The 24,886-nt window shown below is 37.4% G+C and overlaps 2 protein-coding genes across 3 annotated transcripts in view; one reads left to right on the top strand and one right to left on the bottom strand.

Annotated features, from left to right (window-relative positions):
• LOC141427538 (RNA-binding motif protein, X-linked 2) overlaps nucleotides 1–24,053 on the bottom strand; it is a 219,289-nt gene extending 195,236 nt beyond the window's left edge. Inside the window, exon 1 of the mRNA XM_074087075.1 lies at nucleotides 24,042–24,053. The gene's annotated coding sequence lies outside the window, so the exon portion shown is untranslated. The remainder of the gene's footprint in view (nucleotides 1–24,041) is intronic.
• The window catches only part of Fas1 (fasciclin 1 Fas1 domain-containing), an 80,309-nt gene that overhangs the window by 13,798 nt on the left and 41,625 nt on the right, over nucleotides 1–24,886 (top strand). The window lies entirely within an intron of this gene.

The raw sequence follows: 24,886 nt of genomic DNA, 5'->3' as shown, positions 1-24,886 counted from the left end.
TCTAACTAAAATTCTCTCTTTGATAAATCAATATATATAATATGACAGCGAGCTAAAACTTGCGATGGCCATTTAGGATTTTTGCTTTTATTATCTATGCCAAGACAAATAGAGGTCTGAGGTCCTGATGTAAATCACTCTCTTTACCACTTCAGTGGATGTCAGACGGTGGCCGCGTTACTGGATCAAAGCGCAGCTTAGGTCGTCCTAACGCAATTTGCTGACACAAGCTTACTGCCTACCGCTGTAATACGCCGTCGCTTATAAGTTAGTTTATGTGGGATAATCTCAGCTTTGTACAGCGTGATTGCTTCGGTACGCCTACTAAACTAAATCCCGGGAATTTATACTCATTTAGATTTCCAGCGTTTCGTTAGTGATGTTCTTTTGTGTAATATTTTGCAAATATTCTTACCGCTGGTCCCGACGCAAGCAGCAGTGTGCGCTGCTGTTTCCGATGAGGAGGCTCAATCTACGAAATTATGGACACATGACGCTATTAGGGCACATTTTAAATGTAGCCAACAAGCCCAATTTTAAAAAATATATCAGAGAATATGCTTCTGTTCAGAACTTGATTTTGCTTTTAGTATTTTCTTACAAAGTTTTTCATACAACGATAAAGAAGCAGTAGTGTGGGTCCGCTGTGATTGATTACTGGTCCCAAAAAACCTTTAAGTTCCTAAAGGAGTTTCAGTGACATCGTTAAAGAACCTTTCTCGTGTTTGCATGCGTCTTTTCAAGTAGGTACTGAATTCAGAAAGCTCTCAGCTTGTATGGCAAATAGCCTACTAATAGAAAGGTTGTGTGGGTAACGTAAGTGCGTGAACGCGCGTGTTTGTATGTGTTTGGTACTCTTTCACGTTAACGGCTAACGGCATACCTATGCATGTAAAATCCTGAAATCTCAACCGTTATATCTATATACAGACATGAAATTTTGCAAGGTTTCATCATAATATGCCATAAGTAGGTTAAAATTCATAAAGGATTTTTCTGGGATACACAAGCAAGTAACTAAGTAACTAAAGAACCCCGCGAGCGAAGCCGCGGATGAATGCCAGTAAGTTGTAAATGTTACCTGAAGCCACTTGTATGGTATTCCGTGGCCCCTTTTATGTGTTTTATCCAAACTTTTAATATTATGAGTGGGTAAGTTGCTCGCGGCATTTTTAAAGCATCAATAAAATGCTCGTCCCGCATTGACAGTGATGGCGGGTGTCAACCAATACTCTGGATTCTCATTTGCTTTGTGATTTATTCTGCCCGAACTTTTAATCGTTTTTAATCGAACTTTACGGAGTACGGTTGATCTATTGAGAGTAGGATTTATTCAAAGGTTTCGATTGGATTTGAATAGATTTAGCTACCTATTTGCTCGGACGGAACAAAAGTGGTTTTTTGCCCTGCGTTTTAGTTTCTGCCCTACTTTGACGTATATGACCTATTAGTTTTTGTATTAAAATATTCAATGGATGGCTTCGATAGAAGCCTATTGTCTACCTCGCATTTTTATCTCTGTATTAATTATTGTACTGATTTTTGGTGTGCAAAAGAATACTTGCATTGTATTGTTTTTAGCATGCAAAATTAAAACAAAAGTAGGTATCACGTTTTTATTTTTTATTCGAAAATAGTGAAACTTTATTTGATAAGTTAGAACTGAAATAAAACCACTTTACCAGATTATATCGCGTGAATGAACAGAAATTTATGATCTACATTTCACAGCGATGTTACGTCCCTTTTACGTTCATGACATTACAATCATGGATTTGACTGAATATGTCTAGATTAGGTACATATCTACAGATTTTCTCACAAGTGTTAAACAAAATCGACGCCGCTTTAAATACTTATACAACGTCTTCGGCTTAATGGGATCTGAGCACCTACATGCGAGCGACAAACGAATGGAATCCAATAACGTTTAGTTAGCATTCGGAGGCGCATAACATGTTCGTGTCACGTCAGTCGCAGGCAGGTTGAGGGTCCCTTTATATTCACCAGAGTAAACCGACATCGAGATGTGAGCTCTTTATATCCACTATATCCCTAACATATATAACGGCGGGGGTTGACCAGCTGGGTTGATGGGAATGGTGACATCAGTAGACCTGACGTCACCACCTCCATCGTTAGGTTCACTCATTTGCAAAAGATAAAAACCAGTGCACAAATATTTATTGCAATACAACAAAAGTACAAATAAATGAAGTAGATAAATCTTAAAAGGCCAAATCTAAATCTTAGGTCTAAATCTTAACTCTAAATATTTGCAAAACGTACTTACAGGATATGTCTTGCCTCCACAGAGGCCCGTGAAAGAATGTGTCCTGGCTCACTTAATCACAATTTAACTAACAATGACATTCTTAAGTCAATTGACTTACTTATTTCTTTTTCATAATCAAGATGTGATTTAAAAGAAACAGTTAGTAAATTTTAATTCGTTGACAATTTTAGAAACAATGTTAAAAGTTTAATTATTTTAAATTAATTAAAAGTTTTAAATCTTACGAAAAGTAACGCCTTGTTGCCGGTAATAGCAACATAGCTTCTCTCCTCAATATCAATGTAATCTAATCAGCTAGGCGCTTATACTAAAAACTAGATTCATCAAGGGAATATGAACAAGTGCTAGTTTTTAAATCAGGAATCTAAATAAAATGGGATTTTAACAGTTCATATTTTAGTTAAGACACTTGTTCATATTCAGCTTGCCAAATAAGTACACTTATATTCAGGAAAATCAACTCAAAGTCAAAATCAAAGTAAACTTAACACTTTTGTAGGTCTTGCGTCGACACGGCCATTTTGCGAGACGGTGCGCGCTCTGCACCAGTCGCGGTTCTGAAAATAGAAATTTAGTTTCTCTGAGCTAGGTATCCATTCACAAGAACACCCTACTGATAACATTGAGTTACGAAGCATTTTCAAAAATATAATTCTATTGCATTCCAAAGCGGTTGATTACAATAACCGTGGTATCAGCATTGTTATATTATTCTTACTGAAAACAAAATAATCTAGCAGCTCTATATACGAAATAGACTACCAAGTTTACTTTTTCATTCATGGTTTTTGTGCTCCAGGCAAGCTTTCAAATCACTTAAAATGGACATTGATGCTGTGGTGCTGAGCAGTCTCGTATGCCGTGGTCCACAGGGGATAATTAAGGATTTGGGAAGGACGATGCTGTGGCCTAGGTCTTTAATTTGTAACCGTGGTCCACAGGGGCTCTAAAAGTGGAAACTAAAAATAATGTTTGGGTCCTTAAGACCTTATGTTGTGGTTCTGGGCGGTCATGTACGCCTTGGTCCACAAAAACTTCAAAGTAATAAGTTATAAATTTTTGAGTCTTTAAGACCAAAATTTGTTTTGTTGTGGTTCTGAGCGGTCCTGTGCGCCGTGGTCCACAAAAACTTTAAGGTAAGAAATAATTAAGTAATATTTGGGTCTTTAAGACCAAAACTTTATGTTGTGGTTCTGAGCGGTCTTGTACGCCGTGGTCCACAAGTTTACAAGATGAAAATAACATTATTACATGATGAAATGATAGTGGAAAATTCTCCCGTTCAAATAGGTAAAATATTTTTAGTATAAATAATCAACTGACCAGTTTGCTTGGGAATCCATCAGCCGTGCAGGTCGGGACGTAGACGGTTGCGGTTCGTCTGATAGATTGGAGAGCTGATGTGACGCACAAGGTGAGCCAGAGTTCACCGATGCGTTATTTTGAGTAAGGCTGGGTGTGACCTGTGTTTGAGCTGCATCTTCGTTTTCATTACTCGTCGACAAGGTTTCCTGATCGCCTGGCCGAGGCGCTCGACGTAGCTGATCATGAGCTACTTTGCGTGGACGCCCTCTGCCAGTCACACGCTTTACCATGTATCGGTCGTTATCCAACACTCTGTATATCTCGTACGGCTCACTGTATTTGAGATCTAGGGAGGTCTGGTTTCTTGGGTTATTCTTTATTAGCACGTAATCTCCTCTCTGAAATAAACGTAATCTTGCCTTGTTCCTGTCGAATCGTTGTTTGTTGTACTCAGCTGCTGCAGCCATTTTCTGTTGAACGTGCTGGTCGAGTAGGTCAAAGTCCATGGATTCATTGTCAATATTTACTAACCTTAAAAGTTCTGGCGGTACACTATGTTGGCGGCGAGTCAACAGCGTGAGTGGTGCAACGCCGGTTATTCTATGGGGCGTGCAGTTTAATGCAAGTTGCAAGGCGTCCAAAGCCGTCTGCCAATTTTCAGTGTCGTAATTTTTAATCATAGTTAATGCATTTTTAAGCGTGGCCATAACTCTCTCAATCTGGCCATTCGCTCGGCTTACTCCTGGTGCGATTGAATGTATATCGATGCCAAAACGGTCGCAGTATACCTTGAACTGTCCGAGAAATTCTCGACCTCCGTCCACTACAACCTGTAATGGAGTTCCAAATAAGTGCACAACACGTTTCAACGCTGCCAGGCTGCTGCTCGGGCTCTTGTCATTAGAGTAGTTAAGCATTATGTACTTTGTGAAGGCATCTATAGTGACAATGACGTACTCATCCTGCCCTTCAGTGTTTCTTGTACCAAGCTTACCAGTGATATCCATATGGATAGTCTGAAAGGCTGCGGTGGGTTTTTGAATGGGGTGAAGCTGCGCTTGAATCGCTCCCGAAGGTCCTTTCGATGTCCTGCATATTACACAGTTGTCAACAAACCTTCTAACAATTGTATTCATTTTTTCAAACCAGTAATTTTCTCTCAGCTTTTGTAGAGTTTTCTCCCATCCTGGGTGCTGCAGCGCCGTATGGAAGGAGTTTATTAAACTCCACTGGAATGCTTTAGGGACAACAATTGATTGATGCTTACCGAGAACGGAATCATTGAGAGTCTTCTTAAGAACGCCCTCTTCTAGGACGTAATCAGCATTCGGGCTTTCACTGGACATGGCGGCTATAATTGGGCGCAGAAAATCGTCACGTTGCTGTTCTATTTTTAACCATTCCAAGTCACGCGTCACGACATTGACAGACATCTCAGTAGAGGGATTTCTGCTAAAAAAATCCGCGTGTTGCAGGCGCTCACCTTTTCTATATTCTACTTCAAAGTCGTAGTTTTGCAGGAATGCCCACCACCTATGTATTCGAGGGAGGAGATCCTTTTTGTGCTTAGAGGCCTTTAAGGCGTTACAGTCAGTTATTACCTTGAATTTTCGCCCATAAAGGTAATGGCGAAAATGTTTCACGGCCCGGACCACCGCCAGTGTCTCGAGCTCGTACGAGTGGTAGCGGCTTTCAGCGTCAGTAGTGCGTTGGCTCATGTACGCAACTGGGTGTTGGCGATTGTCGATGATCTGGGTTAGCACTGCTCCGTAGCCAATGCTGCTTGCGTCCGTGTAAAGCTCGATGGGGGCGTCTTCCTGAAATAGCGTAAGGGTAGGCGCAGTAGACAAGCGTTGGAGAATATAGTTTCGTGCTTCGTCGTGTCGCTCGTTCCATTCCCATTTCGCGTCGTTTTTTGTTAATTCATACAGAGGTGCCATCACACGAGAGAAATTGGGAATGAAACGCCGAAAATATCCGGCTAAGCCGTTAAACTGTCGCACTTGTTTGACTGTTTTCGGTACAGGTGCCTTTATTAAAGCCTCCACCTTTCTTGGACTTGGACTTACTTGTCCGTCTGCTATGATATTGCCCAAATATTCAATGGAGCGTTTAAAAAAGGCAGTTTTGTCTACATTAATCGAAAACCCGGCCTTTTGTAAGGCAATCAATATCCGTTCGATGTGGGAAAGCCCCTCAGCGAATTCCTTACATTTAGACAAAACGTCATCGACGTAGACCTGACAAACCTGTTCCGCTGAGGTCAATAAAGGCGAGAGTGCTCTATTTATGCACCGTTGATAAACAGATACCGCATTACTTAGTCCAAAAGGCATGGTTAGGTACTCGTATAAACCGTCTGGAGTGACAAAAGCAGTTTTTTCGATAGATCCCTCCGATATGGGTATCTGGTGGAACCCCGCTGCCATGTCAAACGTTGAAAAGTAAGTACCCCCAGCAAGCTGATCTATTTGATCGGAGATTATGGGCAACGGATAGTGATCTCTTAACGTGTTCCTGTTTAATTCACGGAAGTCCACACACATGCGATCTTCTCCATTTTTCTTTTTGACCAATATTATTGGACTGGAAAAGGGAGATTTGCTTTCACGGATAATTTCATGCTCAAGCAACTCAGAGACGATATTTCGGACTTTTTCTCGCTCGACCGGACTCAGTCTATATGGTCTGCGTTCGACACATTTGTTTTCATCCTTCAGGCGTATCTCCAGCTCACCAGTATTAACTCGTGTATGGGGGTAGCCGCGGATGAACAAATGTTCGAACTTGTTCAACAGTATTTTTAGTTCGTTAATTTGATCGTCATTAGTTAAGTCGCAATCTATTTTGTCAAATTTTTCGTTTGAAGATCGGATGTGATGGACAACCGGTTGACGGACGAGTGTAGCACCATGAGAATCCACTAACACGCTTAGATTTGTGTTATCAACAAGATTCATTCCTATCAACATATCTGAGCATATCTCGTAGTCTGGGACTATGTGAAACTCTAGTTCTACCCTCAAATCGTCGATGACACAAATAGTTGTTAATGTTGATAGCGATACTACTGTAAACTGTCCTAACCCCTTTAGGTATTTTACTGTATCAATTCTCTTACCCGGTAATTTTGCTGCCAAGGATTCGCGAATTACTGAACATTCAGCCCCACTATCAAAGATTGCAAGTAACTTTAAATTTCCAACAAGTACCGGCATCGAATTCAATTTAGGCGTACCCACGAAATTAACGTTTGACACAACCGCGCGCTCTCGTTTGAAACAAGTTTCAAAAGTATGACCTACTCTTGAGCAGAACGTGCATGTAGGTTTACCCGAATTTTGGGATACATTTTTATCATTTTGCTGTACATTTTTATAATTTTGTTGTACAGTTTTATCATTTTGTTGACGCGGTTGAGGCTTTTCATTTCTATCACGGAAGCGACAATCGCGTGTGTCATGACCGGACCTTTTGCAGATTTGACAAAAAAGCGATAGTTTATCCGAAAATCTAGGTCGCTTGGTATTATTACCTTGAAGAAAACCTGATGAACTCGAAAGGGGGCGTTTTAAATTTCGTATGGAAGATGCCACGGATATTAGTTCCGGTACTGAAGTTGCCCTAGCATTTAACAACTCAATTTTTACTCGCTCATCTGACACACAACCAATTACAGCCTCAACTGCATCATCATTTGACAATTTATCCTTAGTGATACGACGCCATAACACCCAAGCCTGGGACAGGAATTGCGTGATGTCCTTGGAATTATCATAGCTATGCTCTCTAAAGCGGACGATGTCACGCGAATATCTGTTTTCAGGTTCAAAAGTTGTTATCAAGACATTTTGCAATTCCTGCCATGTGGCGGTAGATACGAGCCAGGTGTCTACCCACAACCTTGCACGACCTTTTAGTAAACTACTCGCTTTCATTCTGATTTCGTAATCGCTCAGGTTGTAAGTTTCCATGGCAGTAGTCACATGCTGACACCACTCTCGGACCCCAATATTAGTGTCTGGATCATATGACGGCAAAAACACATCATTAATTTTAATTTTTGTATCCGATTGTGATGATGTCGCGATACGATCAGACATGTTTTTCATCATTTGCAACATCTGTGTGAAAAACTCAGCTGGTACTCCGCTTACGGAGGCATTCGTGTGTATCTCATTAGTTGACCCGGATGGAGGAGCAGAGGTGCGTGGTATCCCACTTCTGATAACGGCGGGGGTTGACCAGCTGGGTTGATGGGAATGGTGACATCAGTAGACCTGACGTCACCACCTCCATCGTTAGGTTCACTCATTTGCAAAAGATAAAAACCAGTGCACAAATATTTATTGCAATACAACAAAAGTACAAATAAATGAAGTAGATAAATCTTAAAAGGCCAAATCTAAATCTTAGGTCTAAATCTTAACTCTAAATATTTGCAAAACGTACTTACAGGATATGTCTTGCCTCCACAGAGGCCCGTGAAAGAATGTGTCCTGGCTCACTTAATCACAATTTAACTAACAATGACATTCTTAAGTCAATTGACTTACTTATTTTCTTTTTCATAATCAAGATGTGATTTAAAAGAAACAGTTAGTAAATTTTAATTCGTTGATAATTTTAGAAACAATGTTAAAAGTTTATTTATTTTAAATTAATTAAAAGTTTTTAATCTTACGAAAAGTAACGCCTTGTTGCCGGTAATAGCAACATAGCTTCTCTCCTCAATATCAATGTAATCTAATCAGCTAGGCGCTTATACTAAAAACTAGATTCATCAAGGGAATATGAACAAGTGCTAGTTTTTAAATCAGGAATCTAAATAAAATGGGATTTTAACAGTTCATATTTTAGTTAAGACACTTGTTCATATTCAGCTTGCCAAATAAGTACACTTATATTCAGGAAAATCAACTCAAAGTCAAAATCAGAGTAAACTTAACACTTTTGTAGGTCTTGCGTCGACATATATGATTATTTCGATTTCCAGACTCGGTATTTCGAGTAGAAACGGTATCTAATCTACTTAATATATTGACATGTATTCGCAAGTCAAAGGAGTGTTAATAAAGGAGTTTAGTATTAATGAGTTCTTCGGGACCATGACGAGCCAGACTAAAGTAAAAGCCCGCGTGACTATCAAGTTAGTTTAATTGTTGCCTTTACAATCTTTGTTTCAAACAAAGTATAATTGAATAGGTTTTTGTCACTGAACTTGCCGTGGTGTAAGTTTGTGCCGCCACAGTATTGATGTTTTCGAAAGCAATTAATATTTCTATATATTCGAGGTACCTCAAGGTGGACAAAGATTTCTTTGATATCTTTCATGAAGAAATTAAAGTAACTTTTTACAAAAAGCAAAGCTCCGCGCTCCAATCTGTGTAGTTAGAGCATTCTCGACTTTTAATAGGCACAATCGGTTCACGGTCATTAATAAAACATATGTACCTGCTTCCAAATGGTTATATTATGCTCTTAGTTTGATGAAGGTTTTATGGCCATGTTTGTTGTCAAGGCTAGCTTTTGATGCATAGTAAAATTCGGCATGCGTGGTAAGCAAGGAGTTGATTCGCGGGACGTGACGTGTCAAATCACACCCAGCATCCCGCTTTGTGGAGCATTCGCCGCGTTATAGCATTACCCTCCATCCCCTTTTATTAGGCACAATCTCTTAAAAGCGTGCATGCCCGAAATAAACGTATTCATAGGTTGTTTATAGTACCGACGTGTTTTATTCGCGTCGTTTTTAGATGTACCCCAAAATCAATGCTGCTAAATAGCTACATAATTAATTCGAGCTACCTGCTTGGCATAGTATAAGTAACGGCACGTTTGGGATCATCCCTAAACTACGTAACGCTTTTAGGACGGGCGGGTCACTGTTAGCTCTAATGTGTACAAAGCATTACGGGCGAGACGAAGTCACATCCAAGACCGGCAGTCACGTATATGATACTTCAGAACAAGTTTAACAGTATACGTAAATACTGATATAAATTCGGTACGGGATGAGAGAAAGGTAAGACAAATGTCTGAGTCATTAAGCTGAATCCTGCGAGCCAGTGGAAATGAATCGACCTGATCCCAACCACAGAATCGAAAATACTTAGCGGACTTAAAAAAACACGGATCATCGTAAGCGCAAAGTTATATTTTTTAAAAGTCAGTAATTTTATTTAAAACGTACAGACAAAGTTCTAGATGAAAAATCTAAGACTATGCTCACTGTGAGATGTGTTCGCTGGCAGATGGCATTCGCTTATGGCTAATATTATTAACTTATTGTGCAATTAAATTTCGTAATTAAATCTAGCTTAGTGATGGGAATAATTATACTGCTTTAATTGCTCTATGTTCTATGTGTTTGGCTAATTGTCTATGTGTAAGTGTTATTTAATTTAATATACGCTTTGGTCTATACTGTAAGCATATTACTGTATATTGTGGAAATAAATAAAATAATATACTTAAATTAAAAAAAAAATGATAATCGTGGGTTATTATTAAGTATTTTCCAATTTTGAAGGGTTGATACATTTGTTTGTTTGTTTGTTTATACTCTCTATTGTACAAAAAGGAAATACAAAAATTACATTTCGAAGTAAACAAAACATTTTTTTGTTTTACAAAATCACAAATACCATTAGTACCTATTTCAACCATTTACAATTATTAGATTTAGTATTAATAAATCCTGAAACAATAAAATACTTTTTAATACTGCTATAAAGTTCCTTGAAACGTAAAACGTACCTTTAATTTATGTAATCTTCATCTCAATAAATGAATTTCCCTTGACGGATTTTAAAGCGAGTGCACTGCACGCCCCATTGAATATGTCATCGGCGACGATTTATGGCCGTTCCCTACACCCTAGTAATAAAACTTGATGAGCCATGATCAGTGCCAAAACTTCCACAATGAACCAGGGAGTAGTTTATTGCGTTCCTAACTTCCTGATGCACCATGTACCCCGATTAATGCAGTATTTGATTATGATGAAATATTGCTCTGATTCAATTATACAATTTGTGCTTTTTTGCGAAGCCATTTGGCTATATTTTCAGGTTATCACAAACAAATTAAAAAAAACGATTTTGCTGATATTTCGTGAACATGTTATGAATGATTTTGCAGTTTTTAGATTTGCGAATGTTCCGCTGTGTTTATTTTGCTCAGAGTACTTAATATCTAACACCCTAGCCATTAGTAGGTATGTACATGCGATTGGCGGTGCAGCTAGCGATTTTTGACAGCTACGAGCAGAAATTATTATTCGTCGCTTGTCGGAAAGCACACGTAATGAAAAGCGGAAACGTAGGTATACCTGCCTCTCACAAGGATTACTAATAATTTGCAAAATCTAAAGTAGGTAATCAAATAAAAAAAGGGAATCAAATCGTAGGAAATAAATTTAATTCATATTTTTTTGATAATCGTAGGTTTACAAAATCAGAATGTCTCGCTGTCTCCCTCTAAACAGTTATAACTAATTTATCGTGTTTCAAAAATCCTCATATCAAAAATTCGTTATAAATTGTTTATAAACTGACTAATAAAGATACTTGCTTGTTTAAATCATCAATCATCGGCCAAAGTCTGGGCAAAGTTTCCCTTCCTGAACTCGCCTTATAAAGGCAACCTTTTAGGAGTAATAAAGTATACATACAATTTAAGCAGAGGCTTGCCCCTGGCTCCGGCTCACTCCTTTTCTATTCAACGTCGCAAATTCGACTTAGCTCAGCCGATTAGAGAATTTGCAATTTAAATGAACTGGCTGCATCGTGCTCGGCTCATGTTCCTAACCCAGCTGTATTATTTTATGTTTATTATGTGGATTATGGCTTAGGCTAAAAAATATATTATACTAATTTAATAGGTATTAATTTAAATGGTACATGGAGGTAGTTTGAAATCCTTGAAAGGATATGGGATAGTTTTTTCCGGAAAATTGCAATTGGCTGTTACTGAACCAGTGAGACACCTTTGGCCTCATCTGCACTTTACATCAGGTGAGATAGGGGTCAACCTATAGCTTCCGCGGGATAACGATAAACGAATCCTTGATAGGCAATAGCTGCCTTTTGTGCAAATAATTTTCTTGCTCGTAAACAGTGTCGTAACATGCAGGCTACCTTGGTTGCAACCCCCCAAATAAAGCCCTCGACCTCAATGTGCTTGTCATGAAACCCAAGGTCGGTAAATGAGTCATTGCGCGTACTAATTTTCTTGTCATGAAGTCCAAGGTCGGTAAATGAGTCATTGCCCTTACTGATACTGCTGCGCGCGCTGCTGCTCCGCGCGCAGCAGAAGGACCACATTGCACACGCATGTCAGGCGCATGCTGCGGGAGGAGGAGGGCGGCGCTGCCAAGAGCGTAGCCTAAGGTATCGCCAATATTTGGAAGGATTATATTTTTTAACCGACTTCAAAAAAAGGAGGAGGTTATCAATTCGGTTGTATTTTTTTTATGTGTTTGTTACCTCAGTACTCCGTCGTTTATGAACCGATCTAAAAAAAATTTTTTTCGTTCGTCTAGGAATGCTTTTACTTTGATCCCATAAGCACCAAATCAGGATCTGATTATTGGATACTAAGGAAATCGAGGGAACTCTTCAAATATTGAAGGAACGCCTATGGTAATTTTGATAAATTTAGGAGTAACTCGTGCATTTGCTCTTGGAAATCATCATTTGGTGAAGTGGAACTGATGATAAAGACCAAATTTGACCAATGGAGCGACTACTCAATAACAAGTACTTCACAGGTTGAATTTCAATTACTTTAACGCAGTTGCTAAGCAATTTAAGCTCATCGTAATTCATATAGTGAAATGGAACGAGTGATGAAAAACCAGGACTCTTCAATAATGAACGTCTCTGCATCGGAAAAAGCAATTTTTTCGTAAAAGGTGACGAGCAGTTGACATTAAACTATTGTATCTTAAATCTTTTACACTAAAAAGCGTGAAAAAAATTTTTAGAACAAAAATAGAACCGACTCATTGAATAGAACGAATCATTGACGAGCAAGTGTGATGAAAAAAATATTTAAGCAGTGTAATAACTGATTGGCCAGTAAAATGATGGATTGGGCATTTAAATAAATGTTCGGCAGTTCGTGGTGAGCAGAAACACCCGAACATCGCTTTTATGGAAGGGGCTTCTGTGACGTCTACCTAATTTTATTTATAGAACAACCATTTAAAACGTAGTATAAAATATTTTGCCCGTACTGCGGGACCAAGTTGACATCGCTGGCTGTGTTCGATACTTCGCAAGTACGCCAGAAGTTCTTCTTTTCGACTTGCGAACTTCGCCTGTTAACGTACCAACCTACATTGTTAAAAAGCAAGAGGCAGATTAACGACAGTTCCAACCGAACAAACTTAATTCATTTTGAAGACAAATTTAGGGCAAAGTTGTCGTTCATAAATTTCAAGTAGGCATCTATTTGTAACAAGTGTTGGAGATTTGAGAGTGTAGTTTAACGTATTTATCGGGAGCGCCAAAGTTCGCATTCTCTTCATTGTGAAGTGAAAGTGAAGTTCAAATATTTGGAATTCAGTAAGTAGACCCAGCACTGTCTAGAATTTAAAAAAAACGGCCAAGAGCATGTCGGACACGCCCAAAATAGGGTTCCGTAGCCATTACGAAAAAATTAAGTAATAGTTTTCTAAGGTTTTCGTATTTTATACGGAATCTTCCAAGTTTAGGTATATTTTATACCTTAGGCTGCAATTTACTCTTAATTCTCAAGCAAACTTAGCCGTTATAGTTTTCGTTGAAAGTTTGATATATTTACTACCATTCTGATTTTTTTCAATTTTTTCCACCCACCGGTTTAGATTTTAGGGAGGGGGGGGGGGGCGCTTGATTTTAATGAAAATTTGCACTTTAAAGTTGAACCCCTAATGGTTTTAAAAGAAATATCCAAAGATACCCACAATATAGGGTTGGATGAGAAAAAAAACATCACCCCCACTTTACGTCTTTTATTTTGAATTTTTGATTGTACCATTTTGTTGGCATAGTATACCTACATTATATATCCGTGCAAAATGTAATGAAAAAGCTACTTTGTTTCACGGAGTGAGCAAAATGCGATTTTGCTTACTGATTTTTGATAGCAAAAACCTCCTTGTTTAGTTTAAGCTGCTGAGGTGATAAAAGAATTAAAAGCTACTTTGTCTCACGGAGTGAGCAATATGCGATTTTGCTCATTCATTTTTCATAGAAAAATCTGCTTGTTTGAGGTGCTGAGGTGAAAAACTATTTAGGTACTCGCCATATAGTATTACAGCTCTCTAGTACCAACAGTCTCTAAAGCTAAGCTGCTGACGAGATGGACGGACGGACATGGCGTAACTACGTATAAGCAAGGTTCCCTGTAGGACTACAGAACCCAAAAAAGGCTATATCGCACGTAAATTAAATATTTAATCTAGTCCAATTTTCAAGTCACACTGACCGTTTCCACGTATCTATTGTACCTATAATACAATCAACTAGAAAGATAAATATAATATCGATACGCCCAAAGTTTCAAAAACATGTAGGTATGCACAACAATACAATACAATACCATAACTGTTTATTACACACCAACACAGTAAGCAGTACAGAAAACACAGGTATATACATAGAGATTTTCTAAGGTAATCAATAGGCGGCCTTATCGCTTCAGAGCGATCTCTTCCAGGCAACCTTTACAATGGACAAAAGTAAGGAATGAATAATAAAAACCTTAATATTACTTAAGTCGTGTAACATGCATATTTTTGTAACTATCTCTTTTTAGGGTTCCGGAGCCAAAATGGCAAAAACGGAACCCTTATAGTTTCGCCATGTCTGTCTGTCTGTCTGTCCGTCCGCGGCTTTGCTCAGGGACTATCAATGCTAGAAAGCTGTAACTTTGCACGGATATATAAGTAAACTATACCGATAGAATAGTACAATCAAAAATTCAAAAAAAAATTTTTTTTGTGTACCTACCATAGACGTAAAGTGGGGGTGATTTTTTTTTTCTCATCCAAACTTGTAGTGTGGGGTATCGTTGGATAGGTCTTTCAAAACCATTAGGGAGTTGCTAAACGATTTTTCGATTCAGTGATTTGTTTGCGAAATATTCAACTTTAAAAGGAAAATTTTAATTAAAATCGAGGGTCCCCCCCTCTAAAATCTAAACCGGTGGGTGGAAAAATTTGTAAAAAATCAGGATGGTAGTAAGTATATCAAACTTTCAAGGAAAACTATAACGGCTAAGTATGCTTGAGAAGTATTAGTAATTTATGAGTAAACAGCAGCCTAAGGTATAAAATATACCTAAACTTGGAAGATTCCGTACAAAATACGAAATCCTTAGGAAAATATTACTTATTTTTTTCGTAATGGCTACGGAACCCTATTTTGGGCGTGTCCGACATGCTCTTGGCCGGTTTTTTTTGTATTTTTGTAGTTGCTGTACAAAAGGTTACCTCTAAGCTTTCTTAATTTAGGAAATAATAAAACTAAACACATTTAATCAGTAGATCAATAAGATTCATACAATTACGGAAGCATCTGACCAAGTAATAAATTTCCTTTTATGAGGGAAGCAGATAGCTTTTACGGAAACCAAGGGCCATTAAAACATCAATAGGTTAGTAAATACCATACGCGCCGCCGAACGATACAATAAGTACCGGCTGTTTGTAGAATTCGGGTGTAATCCGCCGCCTATTTGTCATACAAATGGTTTAACTGCTAACATGTCGTAATCTCTGAATTTTTTGCGGGGTAAACATAAAATGATTGTTGTACAACACGCTATTGTGCGAGCGCGTTGGCTCATGACTACAGCATCTGACGATGATATTTGGGGTCCTATTGTGGCGCATAATTGAAAATGCGGGCATTATCAATGCTTAGGTATGGAAATAATATGGCTTATGTTTTCGAAGCGCATGTGCATTAAAATTTTAACGGTCAGTGCATTCAGATTTAGTATCTATAATCATGTATGTACCCAGTTCAGAATATTGTACTTTGAATGCATTTTAATAGTACAGAAAAAAACCGGCCTAGAGCGTGTCGGATACGTCCAAGATAGGGTTCCGTGTAGCCGTTACGAAAAATTCAAGTAGTAATAGGTATTTCTCAAAGAATTTTGCATTTTCTATGGAATCTTAAAAGTTTAAGTATATTTTATGCCTTAGGCTGCTATTTACTCTTTTTTTTTTATTAGCCTATTTTTGTGTCCCACTGCTGGGCAAAGGCATCTCCTCTCTTGCTCCACTCCTGCCTATCAAAGGCGAGCTCCCGCCATCCCACATTATAGGCATCTAAGTCGTCCCTCCATCTCCTCTTCGGTCTGCCTCTATTACGGTATCCGCCACTAGGGACCCATTCCGTAACAATTTTGGCCCAACGTTCTGGGTTCATTCGACAGACATGTCCAGCCCAGTCCCACTTCAACTCGGCCGTCTTTACGCCCACGTCAGCAATTCGAGTCTTTGAGCGCAGCTCAGTTGTTTTTAATCCGGTCCGTTCTTTGGACACCAAGAATGCTACGCTCCATTGTCCGCTGGCAAACCTTGAGTTTGGACTTTTGAGCTTCTGTAAGTAACCACGTTTGCGCGCCGTAGGTTAGGTTAGGTTACTTACTCTTAGACTACTATTAATATTAGGTAAGTATAGTTATAGTTTTCCTCGTAAATGTGATGCACATACTATCATCCTGAATTGTTTAAAACTTTAAAGGGTTTTCTATATTCCAATCAATCCTTCTTTATATTAATTATAACTTTTATAAATTCAAAAGTAACTCAGTCTATCTCTCTGTCTATTACCTCTTCAAGCTTTAGCTGCTTGCTAAACCGATTTGGAAATTGGTATGGCAATAGTTTGAAACTCTGAAAAGGATAGCTAGGATAAAGATAGATAGGATAGGATAGGATAGCTATGTCCCTGAAAAATTACACAGTTTCTGCGGGGTCAATGCAATAAAATAATGCAATAAAATATTCTCCGAAGGCAGAGTCGCGGGCAGCAGCTGGTACTATACTTACATATTAGGGCCAATCAACTATTTTACCGACACTTTGGGCGTCTCCTGCGTTACCAAAATTGTCTCTGGCGTTACTGAAAAATCGTACAACAAGATATTTGACGGTTTAATAGGTTGAACTTACATAAGATGGCATGTATTCATGTACTACACCATCAATTAAATTATAGAAAAAACATATTTACTTACAAAAATTTGCAATTGTTTGAAAAATTTCGCGGACAGATTAGTGTCGGTAAAAAAGTTGATTGGCCCATTATTATTTGAAAATTGTAGGAATGAGGCAATTTGCAGTAAGATAGCAAGCGCGCAGACCGACTAAGTATAACAAAATAACCAAAGTTTTTGGTTCTCTTTTAATAGTACCTAATAATACTCGTAATAATTCATTTATTTCAAGAACAACCTTGGTCCAAATTAATACAATTCTAAGTCAACAAGCAGAATGATATTAATGTCACAAATAAATCCTAGATAGATAGATATTCCTAATACACTAAAACTTAATATACCCATGACTTAAAATAAGATAGTTGAAATTAAATTATTATGACACAATGAATGAATTAAGGTATTTTAGTAAGGACGTAACGTCTTTATTTTGTATTTTTCATACCAAGTCTATCTAACCGATTCGAACTTTTGCCCTTCGAAGAGCTAACACGATGAATTTGTACAAGGCGTATAAAGTAGGTAAATGAGGGTGAAGCTCGACAAGTCCGTGTTCCGGTTCGGCGCGAGGCAGTACGGCTTCCGTCCTGCCGCAACCGGCCTCCGGCAACCGTGTCACTGACTCAGCAATTAGGAGCACCAGCGTTACGGTGACTCATATTTTAGTACGGCTAGCACGCGTGCCATATTCTCGTCTGTCGCATTGCTCCTTTATTGTAAGCTAAATTTCCTCCTAACGTGGCACCTAGGCGGACTAATAGGGGTATTTGTTATTCTCTTACTTATAGCTAGAAGCATCTTCTTTATATTTGACTTTATAGTGTGGTGCTAAAGACAATGTTAAGAATTAAATAAAAACACAGCAATCAACTGTATTTTAGCAATTGTATCCGTTATTAAGAAGCTCCACTTCACTAGCAGTAATTTAGTATACAGAAAGCAATAGATACTTTGATTAACTTTAACTTACAACGAAGAGGTTGTCATTAAATACTTATACTCGTAGACCAAAATATTTAACGTTGACTAGGCCTCTAATGATTTTATTTAACTTCGTAATGTTTAATTGAATAAGCTAATACGCAAATTAGGCGAGACGTGTATAATTTTATAAGACTAAAATATCAAATTTCATTTTAATATTCATCCATTTTGCTAACGTTCGTTAGTTTCTAACTGAAACAGAGATGTTCGATGTCCAACAGAACATCTGTCGCAAACACTGCAGCGCAAAATGAATGATCACAGTTTTCAGAATTCCGTCGTCTGATTTATATGGGTCCAGTTGAATCGATGGCAGTTCTGCCATAGGATCATCAATAAATGTTCCCGAAAACATCACTCAGCGCGTTCGGTAGACCGGTGAGATAACGGGTGTCGTGTCCAGTGAGTGCAATGAGACCATTCTTATATACTGTCCTCATTTCTATACCCACATTAAAACTTCATTAAGACGTACCTACTACAAATACTGAAAATATCTCATTCAGTTTATGGAAGAAATATATATAAGAGTATATAGAGGTAAATTACAGCAACGTTTTGTTACAGGTACGTTTTCTTTCAAAACACTTTTAAAGTGGTAAATCTAGGTGTCGAAAATATTTCGGTCACGAAATCACTTTTTAAATAATGCGATAAAAATCACACCGAATAAAAATACTGGCGAATTTATCGGAGCCCTTCGCAATATATAACAATACCTTGGCTCTTTTGTCCTCGAATAAGTAGCTCATATTAAAATGCAACGAAGCGCGGAGCGCGGGCGGCCATCGGCGAATCAAAAGGTCTTTTATACGCAGGAACTCGACGCGGTGGGCTGATATTCATTTAGAAGGCGTAATATCCCTGGAACAAGTATCTGATTTCGTCTTATTTTTGCCATAGCGGGAGGCCCGTGCCGTGATGTATTAATAATTTCTACAATGAAAACGTGAAAATTCCAAGCCTAGGGAAATTCGAAACCTACTTGCTTTGTATACCTACCTAATTAATTGTTTTAATGTTTCAGGCTGGCAAATACAAAGTTGTTCCTAATCATAATCATAATTTTTCATTTATTCGCTGTAAACATGATGCTTAAAGATGTTAATGTAAGTAGCTGACAATACTGCAGCAGCAGATTCCATGAAAATGTTTACTTAAAATCTAATATCAAATATTATTGTGGGAGAAAAAAATAAAATATAATAAAATGTTAGCTTATAAAATTATATCACTAATTTGAAATTGAGAAAGTCACTATGTGATTACGGCGATATTAACTAGCAATTGAAGTTGATACTACAGCCAGCATTACTGAATTATATATGACAAATGAAGTAGGGAATTGATAGTTGTGGGTTTATAGCATTTACTTCAAATCTACCTACTGTTTTACCTTCTTTGATAATACTCATGTGAATTTACTTACTTAAGTCTCAATGCTAGGTAGAACTCGAAGCTAAAAGCTGAAACGTTGTTCGAAGAACTGGATGTAGTCACGCAATACATAATACAGCCAGACTATCAATATTACATTTTCTGTATTTGGTTTTAAAGTGCTCCTCAGTATACAATACAAAATAAATATTGCATGAACATTTTTCGAACCCGCGTTGTTTAAGATTATATTTTAAATATGAGTTTAGAGATTTCGTTTTAGCTCTACTTGAACAAGTAGAATATTGGCACTGTGGAAGGTATTATGGAGTATTTGCGTTTTTACTCTTGTTCCTAACAATGTTTCAGTAAAACATAGAAATTGAATACTGATCAGGATCTGAAACCAACAACGTGTGCTTGGCAAAACATTCAATTCGGAGAAGATGTGGGGAAAAGAAAAATAAAGTTAATCTTTAACAGATTTCTTATAAACTCATCAACGTTGCTTTTTTAACACATTTTGTTTCATTAGAAATAATTTCTATCGGTCACTTTCATCGGCAGGTCGACATCTATAACATTTTCTTAACAAGTACATAGAAAGATCTCCCTTGGATATTTCTGCGTCCAAATATCCTGGTCCTAATATAATGCGACTAGCTGTTGCCCGCGTTTCCGTCCGCGTAGAAGTATGAAACATAGTTTACGTTCTATTCTCAGAACTACCAAAAATACACAAAAAAAAAACATAAAAATTGGTCAAGCCGTTTCAGAGGAGTTTGGTTACAAACACTGTGACACGAGAATTTTATATATTTTTAGAAGATTAGAAATACCAGTCCTGTATTTTAAAATTTAACTTCTTACAAAAATGTAAAGATAATACTTTTTTTTTCGAAGTGAAATGTAAATATAATGCGTACGACTTCATAACAATGATTCCACCACACTCGCAGGACCGACACACAGCAGCACTCTTAGTTGTACTAGACAGTGCAATGATAAAACGTTGTATGAACAATGCATTTTCAGTATGAAACTAAGCGGGGTGTTCAGTTCATGACATGTAAGTTTACTAATGGGTTCTCTATTGGATGGCATAAAATTATTTGTAATATTATTGTTACGCATTTTTTTTTACCGAATTAGCGATGTGAATAATACTCATCATTACGAATTTTTTTTACGCTTAAATTTAAAAAAGCATAAATACAGAAAACGTCATCTTCATGAAGTCTAACGTCAAATAGCATAAATACAAAATGTCATAATAATAAATTTGTATCATTACAAGGTGCATAACCACAATCACGAGCCTGATGCACTACTCGTACGAGAAAAGGTTAGTTTTGTATTCATATATATTTAGAAACTAAGGCGAGGTCGACGGAGGTCCGCTAGCGGACCTCCAATTTCTGCGTTGCTTGGGCGCTTCGCGCCTGGATATCATACTGACCTAACCTAACCTAATGTACCTAACGTGATCTAACTTAATCTAATATTTTGTTGTTCATTTATAACAAATAATCAATAGCCCAAACAATAATATGCATAATGTGTATTAGTCTAATACAAATTAGTCCAACTGAAATTATTCTAATGGTTTAATATGGCAAAAAAGTAGTAGGCCAAAGATTATTATGCGACAGTACTATTATGCCAAATCAATTATCCGAAACAATAATAGTCTAAAAAAACTATCCGATTGAAGGGGGTCCCTTACTAATGAACGGGGGATTAGCGGGAGGCGGTTGAAAAGCACTAGAGATACGTCTACTGATGCGGGCCTATTGTTCCCGTGTCTGTCTACCTTCAAGAGGACCCCTTGAGATTCCCTTACGAATGCTTACTTACCCCGTAATAAGTAACTTATTGCTTTTCTTACTCACACATTTATAGGTACTTTTTGTAAGAATTGTAGGTATATCAGCACTACACAGATGGATTAAAAAGCTGCCTCAAGAATATTATGTGGGTGGGTTTTGATATTTTGTATTCAAGTTGTTAAAAAGTAATAAGAGTTGCATGTTCTATTATTAGGCCAAATACTTTGTCTGTGGTTGCGGTTAAATTATCAATTCACCGGATTTGTATTATGTATAAGTGCGTACCATCGTTATTCCAACTTGTTGTCGTTTTCAAAAAACTCATCCCTGAACTGACGGTAATAGCTTCTTAAAATTCAATATTGAAACTACTTCATGCTACTTTTATTTCCGCCAGGTACGAGTATTATTATTCATAGAATATAAAACTTTTGTATAGCCAAATCATACGCCGTTTCAGAACTCATCCAAACCATTTCGCGTCTCACACCTTTTTAAAACTCCACTCACTATACAAGCCCGGGATGAGCTTTCAGCGCCTTTAAGGAGTCATTAGGCTAGACTTTTGTCTAAGTATTGGAAGAATGAAATTTATGCGGTTGCGATACAAGGGACCTTCAAATCGGAGCTTCAAATCTGTTTCGATAAAATTTATGCTATAGTACCTATACTCTAGAACTACTAAACATTATCTTCTCTTCAGTGTCTCTGATTAATATTGGCTACTTTCTATATCTCGGAAAAAGTGCAGTTACTGCGGCATGTAAAAGTAGAGCGGGCAATATAACGACATTTCTTAACAAAAAAAGGAATAATAAGTTTTTCCGGCTTGAAATATACCCACCTGTTACCACTTTTTTTGTCAATAGATAATGGATGAATGCTATGCAATGCACATCACCTATGTCATCACTTTCGAGAATGAAAGACACACAATGAAGCCGATTAAAACTTTACCTACAGTCTGTTCAATATAGGAATGGACAGAAGGAAAATAGGCTCTTTATAGTGCACGCTTTAGGAAGTCATCATAGCAGACTTCATAGCAGAAACTCAGAGTAGAATATTTTTAAACAGAGAATGAGAACGGATGAGTCCACGAAACACAGTTATTAAATGTATAAATATAAATCGAATTAATATATTATATACATTATTATATATATATATATTATTATATTATTTATATTATTGCCGTGGCATTATGCTGAGTGGGGACCTGTTTAGCGTCATGTATGTCTTTATTTGTTCTATGTTTGTTCCTATGTTGTTTTTTATGGCGTTAAATAAATGTATTTTCTTTCTTTCTTTCTTTCTTTCTATTATGTAGCAAATTACGTATTAATATTGTGTTATTTTGTAAGTACATTGCGTATTAATTAATTTAATAATTATCATCATCATTATACTGTTAGCTTCTAGAGCCCAATGTTGTCTTGAAGGGATTATACCTCCTACTAATAATAGTACTTCATTTCCAAGTTGGGAAGCTGTTTACAGATCGTGTTGTCTGTGTTTTAAAAACTCGTTACAATGGCCACGTAGCTGATGCACACTAATTTGTAATTCAGTTATCCACACCGAAGGGCGGATCGGCAAAGTCAAACGACTTATGTTTCATTCAGTGAGGAAGCAGCCGGTAATCAGCCGTACAAAGCTCGGGTGATTGTTCGTGCAAATTTAATCATTAATATCCTCTGGAACACAAAATGCACCCCTGCCGGGAAAGAATGAATGAATTATGCTTGCCTTCTGTTGTCACATGTGATTGAAAGTTAGTTGATACGTAATTTTAGGAGATGGCTTATGACTGTCGTTGGACACAAACGCGTACAGAAATATTCACTCACGAAGGAACGCCCCTCCATAGATTATCAATGTGCAATAGTACGAATAAATCTCGTACATATAGGTACGTTGTCTTAGTGTGCGTGACTGACGGTATTCGGCTACCAAAAAAAAATGCCACGTTCGAACTACGCACACATACACTTGTCGTACGGATACGTTTACAACTACAATTATAAAATGTGGAGGGGCGCTCTTTCGTGAGTGAACAGATCTTTAAGAAACAGAAAACACAGGTATAAATTTCGTTTTATATAATATGTTATGGTCTATGGTCGAACAATTCTAAAGAAACAGTACACGATGTAATTTAGGCACCTAAGTCATTCCATATGCAATTTGACGTAGGGGTAAGTATTCGAAATTACCGTCCATTCCTAATCCCATCGTGGTCCATTATACCTATACGTTTTTCCTTAGGTACTTATTCCTACCTTCAAACCTTAGGGTCTATAAAGGAGTAAAGGAAAATAGCTCAATAAAAATGTCAATAGTGAACAGGCATAAACTATGCCATAAAATATACTGCCTCCTTTTTTTAGCACCACCGTGCTGTCGCCGTTACACCCGGATTGTAGAAGTGTTAGTTTAACTGTCCCGCTGTAAAAATGTTGTTTATTCACTGTGTTTTACTAAGAGCGAGTATTTTATACTGGAGGTAAGTAGGCATTAATAATAATCGCAGATGAAATGTAATACTGTCATAACTTTAATTTTGGGGCTGTTGTATATACTGTGTTATATATATATATATATATATATATATATATACAGTATATACAACAGCCCCAAATTTTGAGTTATGACAGTATTAAATTTCATGTGATTTATTGCAATTTAGGTACTAAATACGTTTAAATAATGGCATAATTTAATTTTTTATTTTCAATTTGTACCCATTTTCATGTGTGCACACCTGAAAGGATAGGGTTTGGTGAAACTATATTTGTACAACTATATCTGTAATTATCTGTAACCTGAATTCTACACACAATAAATGATTAAATGATAAAATGGTTAACTATATACGCACAGTCAAGGGAACTGAATCGCTTACCAGGGAACTTTTCAAATCAATTTCACTGTGTTTTCCTTGGCAGATGTATGGAATGTCAATATGACATTTAGCAGCATAAAGGCTCTTAACATTATTATCAAAACTTTCATATAGGTAATCACCTTATTTCCAAGGACTTTAAGCAAAGTCATTTTACGATGTCATTCCCAGCTGAAATTCAACTCTATTAAAACGACGTGGGAGTGTCGAGGATGTGATTAAAGCCCCGAGACAGCCGGGCTAGTCTAGGGCAATAGACGCATCTTGTTTGCGCATTCAGTAAGTGCAAATTGAGGGTCGTAGGGGCACTGACCCCGCGATGAATGTTGTCTGGGGCCAACATCTCTGCTGGCGCCAGCGTGGCTATGACGACGCGACATCCAGGCGCCGAAATTTGGGGAAGTAGACTGGAACTTTGTTATTCAACACTCAGCTGAGTCAATGCGACTTGTTTCGTGCCAAGAATCAGAGGCGGTTGAACGACATAACAGATGGCAGGGTCAGTAGAGTTCAAGTTACCTTTTATTATGTATTTTATGTTGGGGTTAAGGACAAGTATGCTTTCACCATAGTAACTGATTACCGATTTCTGATTATTTATGTATGGAAAAGATTTGCATGTTATTATGAAAGATCATATTTAAATAAACATTTTGTGTGAAGAATGAGATGGAAAATGGATTACCTATAAATACCTTGACAATACAAAAACATAAGACAATGCGCTTTCGCCTTTCGCGGAATGATCAAGGAAAATTATAGCTTTTTGTATTTCTATTGTGCATTCATTGTTAATTTAAAAATAACATAACACTATAAGAGAACATAACTGACAATAACAGAAGAACAGCAAATTCACGCTGATATTCAATTGTTTCAAGAAACTTCCGGATTAATATAAAAAAAAAATATAACAAAAAATTGAACCGACTACAAAAAACCATGAAAATAATTTTCTACCAATTA

Source organism: Choristoneura fumiferana, chromosome 4, assembly GCF_025370935.1.
Source record: "Choristoneura fumiferana chromosome 4, NRCan_CFum_1, whole genome shotgun sequence".
Taxonomy (NCBI): domain Eukaryota; kingdom Metazoa; phylum Arthropoda; class Insecta; order Lepidoptera; family Tortricidae; genus Choristoneura; species Choristoneura fumiferana.
Note: the sequence above shows the minus strand (reverse complement) of the source record. Positions and strands in the feature narration are given on the sequence as shown.